Source organism: Neoarius graeffei, chromosome 9 (genome assembly GCF_027579695.1).
Source record: "Neoarius graeffei isolate fNeoGra1 chromosome 9, fNeoGra1.pri, whole genome shotgun sequence".
Taxonomy (NCBI): Eukaryota; Metazoa; Chordata; class Actinopteri; order Siluriformes; family Ariidae; genus Neoarius; species Neoarius graeffei.
In genome coordinates this window covers 16,081,149-16,100,450 of record NC_083577.1, presented here as the reverse complement: position 1 = coordinate 16,100,450, position 19,302 = coordinate 16,081,149, and the positions used below count along the sequence as shown (strand labels likewise).

General features: G+C 44.7%; 1 protein-coding gene across 10 annotated transcripts in view; it reads left to right on the top strand.

Annotated features, from left to right (window-relative positions):
* The window catches only part of LOC132891479 (zinc finger protein 501-like), an 80,524-nt gene that overhangs the window by 23,435 nt on the left and 37,787 nt on the right, over window positions 1–19,302 (top strand). The window lies entirely within an intron of this gene.

Genomic DNA, 19,302 nt, shown 5'->3' with positions numbered 1-19,302 from the left:
CCACTGGACCGGATCTGGTGCCCCCTTTTTAGTGAGGTCAGTCAGCGGGCTGGTGACGTCCGAATAATTAGGTATAAACCTACGATAATAGCCAGCCAGCCCCAGGAACTGTCTCACCCCCTTTTTGGTCTTGGGCCTCGGGCAGGCCGCAATTGCTGCGGTCTTGTTAATTTGAGGACGCACCTGCCCGTTGCCCAAGTGGAAGCCCAGATACCGTACTTCCACCCGCCCAATTACACACTTCTTTGGGTTGGCTGTGAGACCCGCTCGCCTCAGCAACCTAAGGACGGACCTTAGGTGTTCAAGGTGCCTCGGCCAGTCATTACTAATATATGATGTCGTCGAGGTAGGCGGCCGCATAGGTGGCATGGGGGCGGAGGACCCTGTCCATCAGCCGCTGAAATGTAGCGGGCTCCCCAAACAGCCCAAACGGAAGTGTGACGAATTGGTGTAAACCAAATGGTGTGGAAAAGGCCGTTTTTTCTCGGGATAGTGGAGTCAAGGGGATCTGCCAATATCCCTTCGTCAAATCCAGTGTCGAATAAAAGCGAGCCGTGCTGAGTCGATCGAGCAACTCATCAATACGAGGCATTGGGTACGCATCGAATTTAGACAGTGCGTTGACTTTTCTATAGTCCACACAGAACCGGACCGACCCGTCGGCCTTGGGTACCAAGACCACCGGGCTGCTCCAGTCACTGTAAGACTCCTCGACGATGCCCATTTCGAGCATGGTCTCAAGTTCTTCCCGAGCCACCTTTTCTTTTTGTGTTCGGGTAGCCTGTAAGGGCGGCTACACACTACCAAATCAAATCAAATCAAGTTTATTTGTACAGCGCTTTTAACAAACATTGTCGCAAAGCAGCTTTACAGAATTTGAACGACTTAAAACATGAGCTAATTTTATCCCTAATCTATCCCCAATGAGCAAGCCTTGGCGACGGTGGCAAGGAAAAACTCCCTCAGACGACATGAGGAAGAAACCTCGAGAGGAACCAGACTCAAAAGGGGTCCTTTTCAGACACTACCACCCCCGGGGGCGTCTCTATGTGGTGCTCTATGAGGTTAGTGCGACCGGGCAGGGGCGAGAACACATCCGAAAACTCGGTCTGCAACTGGGCGACCTCCGTGAGTTGGGTCGGGGAGAGGTGGTCTCCACAGGGGACTTGAGAGGTACGTGATGCCAATGCCCCTTTTTGAACCTCCGGCCCCAGCTCCACCTTCTCCGGAACCACCGACACCAACGCCACGGGGACCTCCTCATTCCAGAGTTTAAGCAGATTGAGGTGGTAAATCTGTAGCGCCCCACCCCTGTCCGTTCGCCTCACCTCGTAGTCGACGTCCCCGACTCGCCGTGTGACCTCAAAGGGTCCTTGCCACTTGGCGATCAATTTGGAGCTCGACGTGGGCAACAGTACGAGTACCTTATCTCCCGGTGTGAACTCCCTAAGGCGCGTACCCTTGTTGTACAGGCGGGCTTGCCGTTCTTGGGCCTGCCGCAAATTCTCCTGGGTTAGGTGGGTGAGGGTGTGGAGTTTTGCGCGCAGGTCCATAACGTATTGGATTTCATTTTTGCTTTGTGAAGGTCCCTCCTCCCAATTTTTCGGCAGCACGTCTAGAATGCCGCGCGGCTTACGCCCATATAATAATTCGAACGGGGAGAACCCCGTGGAGGCTTGGGGGACCTCTCGCACTGAAAACAGCAAGGGCTCGAGCCACTTATCCCAATTACATACGTCCTCACTTACGAACTTTTTAATTATATTCTTGAGGGTGCGATTGAACCGTTCCACTAAACCATCCGTTTGTGGGTGATACACGTTGGTGCGGATCGGCTTAATCCCCAATAACCCATACAGTTTGTGCAGTGTCCGTGACATAAACGTGGTGCCTTGATCAGTCAGAATCTCTTTCGGGATTCCGACTCGGGAGATAACACGGAAGAGCGCCTCCGCAATACTGCGTGCTGAGATATTGCGCAGAGGCACTGCTTCCGGGTATCGCGTTGCATAGTCCACCAGAACTAATATAAAGCGGTACCCTCGTGCTGACCGATCTATTGGCCCGATGAGATCCATCCCAACTCTTTCAAACGGGGTCTTGATTAATGGAAGAGGGCGCAAAGGCGCTTTTGGAATGGCCGCTGAATTCACTAACTGGCATTCGCGGCACGCCGTACACCACCTACGGACATCCCTGCGAATCCCCGGCCAATAGAATCGGGCTATTATACGGGCTAGTATCTTATCCTGCCCCAGGTGTCCAGCCATGGGATTAAAGTGAGCCGCCTGGAATACCAATTCCCGGCGGCTCTTTGGAATTAAAAGCTGCGTGACTCGCTCTTTAGTTTGAGTGTCCTGCATCACTCGGTATAATCTATCCTTCATAATCGCGAAGTAGGGGAAGGACGAGGTGGTGTTCGGCTGGAGCGTTTGACCATTGATTACTCTCACTTGGTCAAACGCATGTCGCAGAGTCTTGTCTTGCGACTGCTCTAATGGGAAATCTGCGAGGGATTCCCCAAGAGAGAGAGGAGGGGCCGGCGGCTCCTCACTCTGACGCGGAGATGACGTAGACGGCTCTGTGACAGCTGCTCCCGCCAAAGCGACACCGGGACCTCCCCCTGTTAAATGGCAGGACCCACTCTCTACTAAGTGTGTCATTAAACCCTGAAATCCCGGCCAATCAGTCCCCAAAATTAAGGAGTGGGTAAGGCGAGGATTAACCGCCGCCTTCACTATAAATTTTTCCCCCCGGAAAAAAATGTGGACTGACACCAAAGGGTAGCTGTGAACGTCCCCGTGCGCACACAACACCTTCACCACCTGTGCACCCCCCAATGCCTCGTGTTGCACCAGGCTTTGGTGAATTGAGGTCTGATTACAACCAGAATCCACCAACACTTGATATACTATTCAAAAAAAGTAGGGGATATTTTATTTTGAGATCCAAATTTTCACATATACAAAGGGATACAAAAGCATGTTGTATAGTTCCTTACTGAGGAAGCATTTCCAAAGAAATTCATCACCCAAACACATCAATGACACTCTCATGATCAGCACGGGATGCTAGTGATGATCAAGGGGGTCGTGCCACAAATTTGCATGACTCTGAATTGGAAGGTTAGAGCCACTCCAAAGGAAGATTTTGAAGAGAAAGCATCAGATTATCAGTGGTTGAAGTCGTTAATTAAACAGAGACCATGCGCCGTCTAACACAGGATGAGAGGTTACGTGCCCTTGGCATGCTACAAGTTGGCACAAGACAGGTCGTTGTGGCAAGAGCATTGAATGTTTCCTAGTCTGTCATCAGCAGATTATGGTCCAGACATCGTGCTACAGGGTCTGTTCAGGAAAGACCACGATCCGGTCGACCAAGGGAAACAACTCCGGCTCAGGACAGATTCATCCGCACTATTGCCTTGAGAAATCATATGGTAACAACAAATCAGATAAGGTCTCAACTTCGAAGGGATACTGGCTTGGTAGTGAGTGGCCAGACCATCAGGAATCGACTGCACAGATTTCACTTACACGCCCGACATCCTCGTGTCATTCCCTGTTTGAGGGATCGTCACATTAGGGCCAGACTCCAATGGTGTCGTCATCATCAACGCTGGGATAATCGCCGATGGAACCACGTAATGTTCTCAGATGAGTCGAGGTTCACTGTGGACTTCCTGGACAGACGCAGGAGGGTTTGGCGCCGACGTAACGAACGTTTCCATGACGTTAACGTCATTAGACATGATCCATATGGGGGTGGCTCTGTAATGGTGTGGGGAAGCATCACTGCTGCCGGCAGAACAGACTTGCATGTTGTTGCTGGACGTGTCACAGGGCAGTACTACCGGGACAACATCTTGGCACCCCATGTTGTGCCGTTTGCACGTCGTTATGGCCGCCGTTTCATTTTCCAAGATGACAATGCCAAATGTCATAGGGCCAGGATCATTACAGATTACCTCCAGCAGCAGAATATCACCAGATTACCATGGCCAGCACTCAGTCTGGACCTTTCCCCCATCGAGCATGTCTGGGACATGCTTGGACAGCGGCTACGCCAACGTCAACAACCTCCTGCCAATGTCCAAGAACTTGCTGCAGCATTGCAACAGGAATGGAATAACATTCCCCAAAATGACCTGGGACGTCTCGTTAGGAGTATGCCACGCCGAGGGGGTTTTACCCGCTACTGACTCGGTTTCAAAATGGTGGTAAATTTGCTGTGTGACCCTGTGTTTGTGTTGACCCTTATTCTGGAGAATCTGTCCTTTACTGACTGTACACAGGGTTTCGAATAAATTGACAAATGTTTCCTTAATGTTTTTCTGTCATTTGTTTCCTTCCTGACCTCATGATCTGCATTTAATTCTACTTGTAAATCCAATATCCCCTACTTTTTTTTTGAATAGTATATGTATCCCCTTGGATACTCACCAGTATGCGATACGCTCCGGCCCAATCGAGGGCGGCTTCTGGCGCGTCGGGGATCCGAACCACCGCGCCCACCTCCATTACCGTGCACTGCTGTTGGAGGTGGCCCAGTTCCCCTCAGCGCCAGCAAACCGGCCCGGGCTTCCTCTCTGCACCGGTGTTCTCGGGCTCACTCACCTGGGGGGGGGGGGGGGGGGGGGGGGGAGAGAGACAGACACAGAAGGTCGAAACGGGAGGGCACCGCGGGTGCGGCGGGCCGGCTGGGGTGGCGCCGGCCCCCGCCTCCGCGGTGGGGGAATGGGGCGAGGACAGGACACAGAAGGAGGGGGGGAGAGAAGAGAAGAGACTGTCTGCTGTCCTGCCGCCGGAACAGCCGCCAAATGGTCCTCTGCCAGCTCGATGGCCTGATCCAGCGACGCCGGGCGGTGGCACTGGACCCACTCCACGGTTCCTGTGGGCAAGCCCACGATGAACTGCTCCAGCACCACCTGATCGACGATCTCCTCGGTATCGCAGTTGTTGGCCCTCACCCACTGCCAGCAGGCGTCCCGGAGTTGCTGGCCAAACGCGAACGGGCGGCCGACTTCCTCCAAGCGCAGAGCGCGGAAGCGCTGGCGCTGCTGTTCGGCGGTGCGCCCCACACGCTGGAGGATAGCCCAGCGAAGGTCCACGTAGGCCAGCCGGCGATCGGCGGGGAGCTGTAGCGCGGCCAGCTGCGCCTTCCCCGTTAGCAGGGGGAGGAGGCGTGCCGTGCACTGATCCATCGGCCACCCCGAGGTCTCCGCGACTTGCTCAAAGAGCGTGATGAAAGCCTCGGGGTCATCCTGCGGGCCCATCTTTGTCAGGGTGAGGGGGGACAGGCCCGCGGTGGAAGCGTTGATTGTCCCCGCCGACGTGAGGAGGTGCCGGAACGCCTGTCGGTTCTCTTGCTGGGCCAACACCAGGGCCTCGAAGCGCTGCTCCTGCTCCTTACGGAGCGTGACGAGCGCCTGGTGCTGGCTTTGCTGGGCCGTGGCGAGGGCGTGGACCAGGTTGGCGAACGGGGAAGACTCCATGGGGCGGTTCGGCGTTCTGTGCTCCAGATCCCGGGTTTCAGCACCACTGTGGCAGTTCCTATGTATGGGCGGAGCACAGAAGACGGCAGGCCAGAACTGAGTTCCCAAAACTCCTTTTTATTTTCAGCTTTTCAGCTTATTTAAACACACTCAGACGCACGCGCACACACATCAGCCGTCTGGTTCGGGAGAGCGCCCCTCTGCTCTCGCTCTCCCTCCTTAAGTAGGGCACGGTCACTGGGAAGACACACAAACACAGGTTAATTGCTCTCAGGTGTAGTGATTTCTGCCACTTACCTTCCCTGACTCTGCCCTCCTGTCACAGACCGGCGCTTGACCACGCCCCCGCTGCCACAAGCGCATTTCATACACAGTGTCAGTTCAATGTTGCTTTACAGAAGTAAAAGCAAAACAGTAAGCAATAGAAAATAAAATTACATAAAATAAAGGGGGAAGAAGAGAGAAAAAAATAAGAATTAAACAATAGTAGAAATAAAATAATAAAATGAAGTAAAAGTTCAGTAAAAAACAGCAGAATAAAAGAATAAAAGTTAAGTAAAGTTTACAACATGCAGAGACTGTAAAAGTTAAGTAAAATTTAAAACATGTAAAGATGATATTTATCAGTTAGCAGAAAACATCTGAAAACAGCTTGGTCTTTAATGTAGATTTAAAGCTGCCAACAGCAGGAGCATTTTTAATTCTTTGGACACACAAAATTTGACCCAGATAGGTGAAACTATATATACCAGGCAGAAGTCTTAATGACGTGAGGGTGCTATGGAGTCCCACAGACACACCTGGGGACACGCCTCTGTCCCTGAGTAATGATGGCCGGTACTGAGGTGTCTACCAAATTTCATGAGTTTTAATTTTTTGGCAATGGAGCCATTACTATCCATGTTCAAACAGTGGCAGAGGGTCACTTTGGGCATGTGGATATCATCAGAACAATTATATCCTATAACCTGTGAAGTTTTAGCCATATTAGGCAATGCGTATCGAGTTTATGACGCTCTTCCTGTTTGTGCGGTGTCACCATATAAATTTATTGGTTTGCCATTTCAACATCTTGCATGGTATCACAAATCCCTTCCCAATTTAAAATCTGCAACATATTGACTTCATGTGCTGTATACCAAATATGGCATGAATCCAACAAACCGCCTAGGAAGAGTATATCAAAATGTAACATGTTTTGCAGTGGAGTCATTACTGTCCATGTCCAAATGGTGGCGCTGTACTAGAGGGTCACTTTAGGCATAGGGATATCATCAGAAACATTATATCTTATAACCTGTGAAGTTTGAGCCATATCAGCCATATCACATATTGAATTTATGACACTTCCTGTTTGTGTGGCGTAACGTATAAATTTATTGGTTCACCATTTCAACATCTTGTGAGATCGCAAATCCCTTCGCAATTTAAAGTCCGCAATGTCTTGAAATCACGTACACTAAATATGGCATGAATCCAACAAACCCCCTAGGAGGAGTATGGTAAAATGTAACGCGTGTCAAAATGCACAAAACCAAAAATCTCACTTCCTGTTGAGTATGGCTGATTGTAATGTATTTTGCAGTTTTGTTCATCTAGGGGTACTCCACACACCTACCAAATTTGACACGGATCGGTGAAACTATATATTGGGGAGGTGTCTCAATGACATCTGGGGGCGCTATGGAGTCCCCCAGAGACACCTGGGGTCAAGCCACTATTGCTAAGTAGCAGTGCGCATGACTGACGTGTATACCAAATTTCATGAGTTTTTGCCCATGGGAACCACCTCCAAAATGGCAAAGTGTTGAAGGGAAAAAAAATAAATAAATAAAAAGAAGAATCCTTATGAATACAGTAGGGCCTTGCACCTCGAGTGCAGCGGCCTCTGGTGGATACCAGAGGCCTTGCACCTCCGGTGCTCAGGCCCTAATGAAAAATAGAATATACATAAGATCGCGGTATAATTTTTTTCTGAATAGAGGCCTACAGTTGTAGTTTTCCTACACACCATCGTAGACGTGAATGTTATGGCAATATTGGGCTTTTCAGTGATTTCTTTGAAGTATTTTTTTTTTTGCTGGGTGTAGGGATTCAAATCTCTTATGGCTCTGTTAACTCAGTCCTCCTTTTTGTTGGGTGTTGACTGCTTGGAGAATGAGAAAACAATGCACACACATGTACCAAGATTGTCACACAAAGAACAGAAAAAGGAGGGAAGAAAGGGGAACAGCTGAGGGTCAGTTAGACCAAAACATCTTGTTGAGCATACAAGAATATACAACAGTTAAAACATTATGTGCAAAGAAAACAAGATGCTATTCTAACACTGGGATCGAATGATTATACATTTTCAATAGAAAAAAATAATTCGGTCCACATTTTAATATATTTTGGGTTTTCTGAAATCAACACAGGGCCAAAATTATGCATGCAGCAGTGGGGATTGCTTTAAGACTATATGGGAAGCCCAGCTTCCCTGAACATTTTCTTAAAATGTAGCAGTGAAACATTTCTCAGTGTCCATCAGTCTTGGTGTAATTCAATATTTTTAAAAAATCAAACAATTAGGTATCTCACTGCAGTGTTGTGCTGTTCATTCATTAAACTCCAACTGTGTTTGGTGCACAGTGTATTTCATGTCCCTGATGCAGAACTAATAGACATCCATTGAAGCCTGTGCATCCATTACTATCTATTAGGTCTTTATTTTGAGGCCCACCCAGACACATGGATTCACTGGGAGTGAATGAAGTGTGCGTGGGTGCATTTTGCACGGGGTGGGGAAATCACTGCAGTAATTCTTATTAAAACCTAAACAGCAACACACTTAAATTTATTTTATTTTATTTTTTTGCCTGTGTGTGTGGATGGATAGAGTGGGCATCCATAATTGAAACTTCCCCTATTTTAATAACCACCAGCTATCACTGACTTACTAAGCATCGATTTGCTCCCTTAGTTTCACCTTGACTAGACTCGTTTGGTAGCCGTCAACAAGCTTCTGGCAGAATTCTGGTTGCGCATATGACCACTCTTCTTGGCAGAATTGTTGGAGCATGTATATGTATGTGTTTTTTTTTTTTTTAATTATTATTTTTTGAGGGTTGTGGTCAGGACTTTAGGAAGGCCATTTTTAAAGCCTGCATTGTATATTATCAAATTTGATGTGTTTGGGGTCAGTGTCCTGTTGGAACACCCAATTGTGTCCAGGTTTCAACTGTCTAGCTGATGGATTGAAGTTATGCTGATGAAATACTGAGGTAATCCTCCTCCTTCAATATTCCAGTTATTTTTGTTCAATGCACCAGTTCTACTGGCAGCAAAACGGCACTAGACCATGATGATACCACCAGTGTTTAACAGTTGGTACCCTGGAATTGAATGCTTCACCTTTACTCCTCCAAACATACATCTGGTCATTGTGGCCAAACAACTCAGTTTTTCCTCTCATCTGGCCATAAAATGTCCTCTAGAAGGCTTTTTCATGGTACATATTGCCAGCTGCAGACTTTTCTTGAGCTTAAAGGTGTTGATTTTTGGAGCTGGGGCTTCTTCCTTGAACAGCAGCTTCTCAGTCTATGGTGATGTAAAACTTGCTTGACTTAGACAGTGACATTGGTGTTTAAAGGAGATACGCAGAGCCTTTATTTTTAAATAAATTTCTGAATGGATAGTATCTCCATCCTTGACTCTTGTATGCTGCATAAATGGGAATTAAAAAAATATATTTTTGAGAGTTAAAATCGACCGCAAAGTTGGCATTTGAGCTGCCTTGCTGGGCCAGCCAGCCCTGAGTGCGTGACGTCACAGCAGGAACCGGTTTTAAGGCAGAGGCCTTTTACAGCTATGGACCAAAGTCATACTGTTACTGACTTGCTCAACTAAGACTGATTTGACTTCATTGATTGTGGGTTGACTCTCATTAAAACAGGATAGGTGTTATAACTTATGCAACATACATGTACATGCAGGCATTTTCACTAATAAAACGTAAAAGGCTAATTAAATAATCAGATGGACTGAGACAATCACATTCTGAAGCAAATTAAATAATCTTATACTGGTAACTTGCACACAATACAAATTACATGTATTAATCTAAATGGAGGCAAACATGGTTGGTTTGTTTGTTTGTTTGTTTGTTTGTTTGTTTGTTTGTTTGTTTGTTTGTTTTTGTTTTTGTGCCTTGGTTGTTCCTGACCATCCAAAACCAGTTTCTCTCAGCTGACTGAGTCTTATTCCAGACCTCGGCTAAGTGGCTGCATCTCTCAATAACTTGTACTTGCATCGTGTCATTTTAACTAATGATCTTGAAATCTGCTGGGTTATTTATTTTTAAAGAAATGACTCAGAGAAACCTTTGAGTTGTGTAAATCTACAGTCCTCATTCTCAGGTCTGCACTCAGCTCCTTGGACTTTCCCATTGTACTGTGTGTTGGTCAATCCACTGAGTGCTGTCTTTTATTATTATTATTATTATTATTATTATTATTACACACACACACACACACACACACACACACACACACAAGCTACCAGCTGTAGTCAATGATGATCATTAACAGGAAGTTACAAGGCCTTGGCCTTGACAATTTGAGGCATTTTGGAACTTTCAGCACTACTAAATTAATAATTTAATTTGTTGTATGTATATTTTTTAGTTTGTATGTATAATGTTGACTCTCTTGATTTCAGAAAACCTAAAGTTAAATAAACTTTTTTTTTAATTAAAGATGTATAATCGTTTTTTTCCCAGAAAAAGAACAGATTTGAAGAAATAATTGAAAGCCCAATATGTCCATGATGTAGGTGTCTGACAGCAAATGGAACAAAAATAAATTGTATTTTACATGTGGATAATCTTAGTGAGTTGGAGTTTTGCACAACATAATATTAATGTGTTCCTTACCTCAATATGTCACATTTGCTAGAAAACATGTTTTACAGGTTTATGTTGTACAAGGGGCATGTCGGTGGTGTAGTGGTTAGCGCTGTTGCCTCACAGCAAGAAGATCCGGGTTCGAGCCCCGTGGCCGGCGAGGGCCTTTCTGTGTGGAGTTTCTCCCCGTGTCCGTGTGGGTTTCCTCCGGGTGCTCCAGTTTCCCCCACAGTCCAGAGACATGCAGGTTAGGTTAACTGGTGACTCTAAATTGACCGTAGGTGTGAATGGTTGTCTGTGTCGGCCCTGTGATGACCTGGCAACTTGTCCAGGGTGTACCCCGCTTTTCGCCCATAGTCAGCTGGGATAGGCTTCAGCTTGCCTGTGACCCTGTAGAACAGGATAAAGTGGCTAGAGATAATGAGATGATGTACAAGCTTATGTGCCACTCTAACATTTCTTGGAAAATTTGCAATGTGAAAGTCTACAGTCGTGTGTGTGTGTGTGTGTTTTGCAAAACATGTTACTCAAACAAGTCCCTCATGATAACATGAATGAAAAAGTGTCAGCATTATTTTTCCATGAACATAAGTCTCATTTAATTAAAAAGCCTATAAAATCTCTTGAATAAAAGTCTCTTTAGTACATAAACCATACAACCCCGATTCCAAAAAAGTTGGGACAAAGTACAAATTGTAAATAAAAATGGAATGCAATAATTTACAAATCTCAAAAACTGATATTGTATTCACAATAGAACATAAACGTATCATATGTCGAAAGTGAGACATTTTGAAGTTTCATGACAGCAACACATCTCAAAAAAGTTGGGACGGGCAATAAGAGGCTGGAAAAGTTAAAGGTACAAAAAAGGAACAGCTGGAGGACCAAATTGCAACTCATTAGGTCAATTGGCAATAGGTCATTAACATGACTGGGTATAAAAAGAGCATCTTGGAGTGGCAGCGGCTCTCAGAAGTAAAGATGGGAAGAGGATCACCAATCCCCCTAATTCTACGCCGACAAATAGTGGAGCAATATCAGAAAGGAGTTCGACAGTGTAAAATTGCAAAGAGTTTGAATCATCATCTACAGTGCATAATATCATCAAAAGATTCAGAGAATCTGGAAGAATCTTTGTGCATAAGGGTCAAGGCCAGAAAACCATACTGGGTGCCCGTGATCTTCGGGCCCTTAGACGGCACTGCATCACATACAGGCATGCTTCTGTGTTGGAAATCACAAAATGGGTTCAGGAATATTTCCAGAGAACATTATCTGTGAACACAATTCACCGTGCCATCCGCCGTTGCCAGCTAAAACTCTATAGTTCAAAGAAGAAGCCGTATCTAAACATGATCCAGAAGCGCAGACGTCTTCTCTGGGCCAAGGCTCATTTAAAATGGACTGTGGCAAAGTGGAAAACTGTTCTGTGGTCAGACGAATCAAAATTTGAAGTTCTTTATGGAAATCGGGGACGCCATGTCATTTGGACTAAAGAGGAGAAGGACGACCCAAGTTGTTATCAGCGCTCAGTTCAGAAGCCTGCATCTCTGATGGTATGGGGTTGCATTAGTGCGTGTGGCATGGGCAGCTTGCACATCTGGAAAGACACCATCAATGCTGAAAGGTATAGACCCTTTTCACGTGACGTCACGACAAACGCGGCCGCCATTTTGGACATGTACTACCAGTAGTTTACCACAGCCAACATTGAGGAACGGCAGCAAAGAAAGTTTTTACTTTCAGCAAGACTTCCATCATGCCACTATATTGTTGTGCCCCTGGATGTAGTAACCATCAACAAACAAGGCAAGGTTTATCATTTTATCGGATCCCTACAGAGAAGCTGGATAGCGGCCATTAACAGGAAAGATTGGCAGCCCTCGGCATACCAACGCTTGTGTAGTGACCACTTTGTTGGAGGTAAGATGAATAAAATTAGCCAGAAAAGGCATTACATTGCTGTTAACATTCTGTGGCGGTGAGTGTGTAACCAAATAGGTTAAAATAACCCATTGTAACCTCTTTGTTCTTCTGTAGTAGCTATTGTTGACTAGCTAATGTCAACAACATAGTAGCTAGTATGTTACTGTAGCAATGTTTACGTTCAGTCATTTGGATGACTGTTAAAACCTTTCAGTCTCAAGTTTTTCCTTTACTGTATTTACTAGTTTACTGTAATTATGATCCGGCAGCTATTTACACCGGATCCAGTGTAAATAGCTGCCGGAGCCAACGTCCGAGGTTCCGGCGCGCGCTCCGGCTTGCTCCCCCTCAAATTAGGCCCTTAATTTGAGGGGGAGCAAGTCGGAGCGCGCTCCGGAACCTCGGACGTTGGCTCCGGCAGCTATTTACACTGGATCCGGTGTAAATAGCTGCCGGATCATAATTACAGTAAACTAGTAAATACAGTAAAGGAAAAACTTGAGACTGAAAGGTTTTAACAGTCATCCAAATGACTGAACGTAAACATTGCTACAGTAACATACTAGCTGCTATGTTGTTGACATTAGCTAGTGCTAACAGCTAGCTGCTAGTACACTGCTACAACACAGACACCGACCCTAATAATACAGTTCTTGGTCATTGCCTGGTAACAGCAAATTTATAACGGGCCATGTCTCAACAGACTAAGAAGTTATTTCAACGACATTTAATAACATTTTGTTTATCCTGAGGACCGAAAGTAAATGAAAATGTGAACAAACCTTAGCTGTAATAAGATGGCGACCACCGGCTCCAGGGACGACCCACTGATGTAGGCATGTTACCCAGCCTGACACAAAATATTTGTAGGCATCCAAACTCTTATATGCTTTCAGATCAATACCTGTGTATGGCGATGGGTTTTTAACAACACAGGTATACAGATCATGTGGGCCGAAGACCGGTAAAGACGAGGGCTTCGTGTACTTCCGTACGTCAGTGAACAGTCCTGGTGGAAGCAGGTAAACGTTGTTCTCTAAGCCTGCTAACCTCAATTTTTGCAAATACCTCTCCCTCTGCTCGCCCTGTAAATGCCCTACGTCGCTGGATAGTGAAGGTGTTTTCTGCATCTCGCTCCTTTTTCTTTTATGTTTTTCGTTTGTCGCCTTCCTCGCATTCAAACCGATTCGAGCCGAAGTCCACTACATGTCCAAAATGGCGGTCGCATTTACGAAGGTCACGTGACTGAAAAGGGTCTATATCCAGGTTCTAGAGCAACATATGCTCCCATCCAGACGACGTCTCTTTCAGGGAAGACCTTGCATTTTCCAACATGACAATGCCAAACCACATACTGCATCAATTACAGCATCATGGCTGTGTAGAAGAAGGGTCTGGGTACTGAACTGGCCAGCCTGCAGTCCAGATCTTTCACCCATAGAAAACATTTGGCGCGTCATAAAATGGAAGATACGACAAAAAAGACCTAAGACAGTTGAGCAACTACAATCCTACATTAGACAAGAATGGGTTAACATTCCTATCCCTAAACTTGAGCAACTTGTCTCCTCAGTCCCCGGACGTTTACAGACTGTTGTAAAGAGAAAAGGGGATGTCTCACAATGGTAAACATGGCCTTGTCCCAACTTTTTTGAGATGTGTTGTCATGAAATTTAAAATCACCTAATTTTTCTCTTTAAATGATGCATTTTCTCAGTTTAAAAATTTGATATGTCATCTATGTTCTGTTCTGAATAAAATATGGAATTTTGAAACTTCCACATCATTGCATTCCGTTTTTATTTACAATTTGTACTTTGTCCCAACTTTTTTGGAATCGGGGTTGTACTTTAATAGGGTGTTTCTCAATCTATGGGCCGTGGACTGGTACTGGTCCGTGAGAAGATTACCATCGGTCCGCAAGCCTGCCTCTGCACTCGTAGTCAGTATTATAATTTCAAACTACTGGTCACTGTCAATTAGATTATGTAGAAAAGCGATTGGCTGGCTCTGCTCTCAGTGCTTTTGTTACTGTGTGCCATGTAGCGTAAGTCCCGCCCCCCATTCTAGAATGTTAAGTGCTCCCGCCCGCGCGAGGTTGCACACTTGCACTTATTCATTCATTCTGTCCCAAGTCCAGTCATTCGCGCGCACACGCTTTATGAGAGCAATATCATGGCATGTTCAAAGCAAGCTACTCTTGACTCTTTCTTTGGAAAGCGCCCATCTGACAGTGCAGATACACAACATGAGCCAGAGGCAAAAACATATCGCTCATTCACTCGCAATTACGACCCTTCATACATACAATTCGGCTTTATTTCAAGTGATAGTTGTCCCTCGAAACCAATCTGTGTTATCTGCCATTATGCTAAGCAACGAAGCTATGAAGCCATCCAAATTACACCGGCATTTGGAAACTAAACATTCGCATGTTAAGGATAAATCAGAGGATTTTTTTTCAGAAGAAAACATGATGAATTGGCCACCCAAACTAAAGTGTTGAAAAGTAATTTAACTGAGAATGAAAAGCTAACAAAGGCATCACACATGATTTCACACCGCATTTCCAAATGTCAGGCACCCTTCACAATTGGGGAGAAGCTAATTATGCCTTCGATTGTTACTGCTTGTAGTGAGGTGTTGGGTCCGGCTGCTGCAGCCAAAGTAAAAGAGATTCCTCTGTCAAATGACACGGTCTGTCTTCGAATTGACGATATGGCGGCAGACATCAAAATGTAAATTTTAGAAAGGGCTAAGTCATCTGACTGGTTTGCCATTCAATTGGATGAGACCACGGATCTCTCTAACTTGGCTATGCTTCTGGTCTACATCAGGTATGCTCATGAGGGCTGGTTTCATGAGGATTTTTTGCTTTGTGAGGTGCTTCCAGGGACCACAACCACTGGAGAAATATTCCGTATGCTTGATGGGTACATCTCTGGGCATGGGTTGATATGGGGGCATTGCGTTGGTGTCTGCACAGATGGGGCAGCGGCTATGACCTGCAGGCACAACAGAGTTGTTGCTCGGGTAAAAGCCGTTTCACCATCAGTGCAGGCAACGCACTGTGTTATTCATCGAGAGGTATTTGCCTCTAAACGCCTGTCCACAGAGCTTCATGAAGTTTTAAATCAAGTGGTCAAAATAGTGAACTTCATTAAGGCCAATCCGACAAATTCCCATCTATTTACAGCTCTGTGTGATGAGATGGGTGCAGATCATGTTCATCTGCTCTTGCAGTCTGAGGTTCGTTGGCTGTCACAGGGTAAAGTGGTGAATAGAGTGTATGAGTTGAGGCATGAGGTTGAGGCATTCTTGACAAACAGTGCAATCTTGCCGATCACCTGCGAGATCTGTCTTGGCTTATAAAGGTAGCTTATCTTTCTGCCATCCTGGACCATTTCAATATGCTAAACCTGTCGATCCAAGGCCAAGCATGTGACATTTTTCAAGCCAATGATAAAATCATGGCTTTCAAAAAGAAGCTCTCAGTCTGGACCAATAGAGTTAATAGAGGTGTGTTTGACATGTTCGGCTGTCTGTCGTCTCTGGCTGATGAAGGTGTGGATTTGGGGCAGGTGCCGGCAGTGATCGTGCAACACCTTACCGAAACACTGCGTCATTTTGATTCATACTTCCCCTCAAAATCCCGTCTCACGGAAAAGCAATGGGTAAGAGATCCGTTCACCAACCCAGAAACGAGCGCTCTGCCACCTGTGGTGCAGGATAAACTTCTGGAGCTTTCGTGCGATGCTGGTCTGCAGTCGAGATTTGGCCAACTTTCTCTGTCTGAATTCTGACTGTCATGCTGCGATGAATATCCCCAGCTGAGTGAGATGGCAGTGAAAACACTGATGCCTTTCCATTCAACATACCTCTGCGAGACCGCATTTTCACATTTGACAGCCACAAAGACAAAATACCGAAACAGGCTCAACTCAGAAAACACGCTCCGAGTGGCCTTTCACCCTGTCTTCCTCGTTTCGACCTGTTAGTGGCGAGAAAGCAGGCACATCCTTCGCATTAGAATGCTGACTTTTCTTTTACCAAATCTCTGTGGGTGACTGGGCCTGTCATTTGAGGTTAAAAGTCAGCACGTAGCCTACGTTCAGTTCTCCCTTCATACTGGGACTGTGTAGTCAGTCAGTATTAGGGCTACAGTGGGTCTTTAGGTTTCTTGGTTTGAGGTCCCATGTTTCTGGTAGACTTTTTTATACTGTGTGTGTATGTTATTGAGGCACTGTTTGGCAGTGCTTCAAGTTCAAAGGTGTAGTTAAAAAAAAAAAAATCTAAAACGTAAGTAAAAAAAAATCTTGGTTTAATGGTTCGTATGCAAATGGTAATAATAATAATAATGGCAAATTATTGGGCCTACATATCAGTATATTTATGTAATTTGGCAATAATCTCAAAGCCAAAGCACTTCTGTTAGTTTCCCTTGTTTAATAATAGTTTAGGCCTAAGCAGTAATAATAATAATAATAATAATAATAGTAGGCCTACTACTACTACTACTACTACTAATAATAATAATAATATTATTATTATTATTATTATTATTATTATTATTATAATGGCATATCTTTGGACAGTTACTGGTCATTTGGCAATTTTCTACAATTCAGCCAATACACTCCTGTTGGATCTTATTTAGCCAAAATATTGTTATGCAGGTATAAGCCTGCTACTTGTAACAAGTACTACTAACAAATAAAATAAATAATAATAAACATATGTATCTATCTATCTATGGAGGCGCACATAGATAGATGTGTGTGGGGGGGCGCACAGAGGCGTAGGCCTATGCAGGGCCTTGCAGTACCAAGGCTTAACATTACTGGGCCCCTGAGCAAAGAAGTTTGAGAAACCCTGCTTTAATAAACTTATGAACCCTAATGAAAATAATGGTCTCTAAGTAAAATAAAACTTGGTTAATAAAATATTCTTAATAGGCTGATTCCATTTCTATGAAATCGCCTTCGTTTAAATGTCAGGAAATGCGAAACAACGTTGGCAGGCGCCCCCCCCCCCCCCCCCCCCCCCCCATAGGATTTGGGTCTGTTGAATTTATTAAATTTAAGTATTACATTCTTTATTTTACAGTATCTTGATCTACTGAAATTTGAAAAGACTGGGTTTTCTTGTTAACATCTTTTGTCATAAAATTTTACCAAATGTTGACATTATTGACATAATAAACAATTTCGGTCAAACTGTTTCTCCTTACCCATTCCTTTTAAAGGTTTAAATTTTAGTAAGATAAAAACAGATATAAATTTTCAACAAGTGTGAAAATGATTGCTGAAATGAAATATTTTTGAATTACAAATACATGTTTTAAGTTTTTACTTTATGTAATTTCTGAGACTTTTCCTTTGATTTGGAATGGGTCAATGAATTAATTATTAGTATTCACCTAATAGTCTGTCAACTGTGTTGGAAAATGTTGATCAGCTCATATATAAAGTAATTGCCAATTATAACTCCTCTTTCTGCTATTTTCGCAACATAATTTGAATGTACTGTAGGTACGTATGGGTACTGAAACAAGAAAACAATCCAGGCACTCCAAATATCTCATCTCATCTCATTATCTCTAGCCGCTTTATCCTGTTCTACAGGGTCGCAGGCAAGCTGGAGCCTATCCCAGCTGACTACGGGCGAAAGGCGGGGTACACCCTGGACAAGTCGCCAGGTCATCACAGGGCTGACACTTCACACTCACGGTCAATTTAGAGTCACCAGTTAACCTAACCTGCATGTCTTTGGACTGTGAGGGAAACCGGAGCACCCGGAGGAAACCCACACGGACACAGGGAGAACATGCAAACTCCGCACAGAAAGGCCCTCGCTGACCACGGGGCTCGAACCTGGACCTTCTTGCTGTGAGGCGACAGCGCTAACCACTACACCACCGTGCCGCCCACTCCAAATATCTCATCTCATCTCATTATCTCTAGCCGCTTTATCCTGTTCTACAGGGTCGCAGGCAAGCTGGAGCCTATCCCAGCTGACTACGGGCGAAAGGCGGGGTACACCCTGGACAAGTCGCCAGGTCATCACAGGGCTGACACATAGACACAGACAACCATTCACACTCACATTCACACCTACGGTCAATTTAGAGTCACCAGTTAACCTAACCTGCATGTCTTTGGACTGTGGGGGAAACCGGAGCACCCGGAGGAAACCCACGCGGACACGGGGAGAACATGCAAACTCCGCACAGAAAGGCCCTCGCTGACCACGGGGCTCGAACCTGGACCTTCTTGCTGTGAGGCGACAGCGCTAACCACTACACCACCGTGCCGCCCACTCCAAATATATAAAGTGAAAAAAAAAAAAGTAAAAGCCTCTATTATAATGGCTAAATCATAGCAAACCCAACATGTTTTCATCACTGTCGGTCTTCAACAGGGCTTTTAAAAAAACAGCCAAACTGGATGTGGTCTTTGCATACATCATTATTTGGGCTAGGTGACTTGTAATGATGTAACAAGTGAAACAAAAACATTAATGAAGGAGAAATTGAAAAGGAAAAACATCATTAAATGAGATTACTCAAAACACAAACATGGGTAATGCCTCACACATGGAAAATAGGTCCCCATATATGAGTGATTCCACGCTTATGGGTACTGAAATGGGGACATGAACTTATTTTTAAAAATTCACCTAAAACCATTTCTTTTTTTACCATCAGGTCACAAAACATGTAATCTTTAATGAATGATATGTTAAAAGATAACTTTAATTTTCTGAGATGTAATAACATATTTATATGCCAAAGTCAAGCCTATGAGTTCCAAAATGATGTCTGTTACATTACTTCTGTTACAATTGTCCATCTCGCGTCTGTTACAAATTAATTACAATCTAGCTATATACCATGTTAATCTTATTGAAAGAATGTGTATGTTTATTCTACTACACATGTTTATTAATTATATTTGCTAAAACATCACCTTCCTATGTTTCAAAAAGTAATTCTACA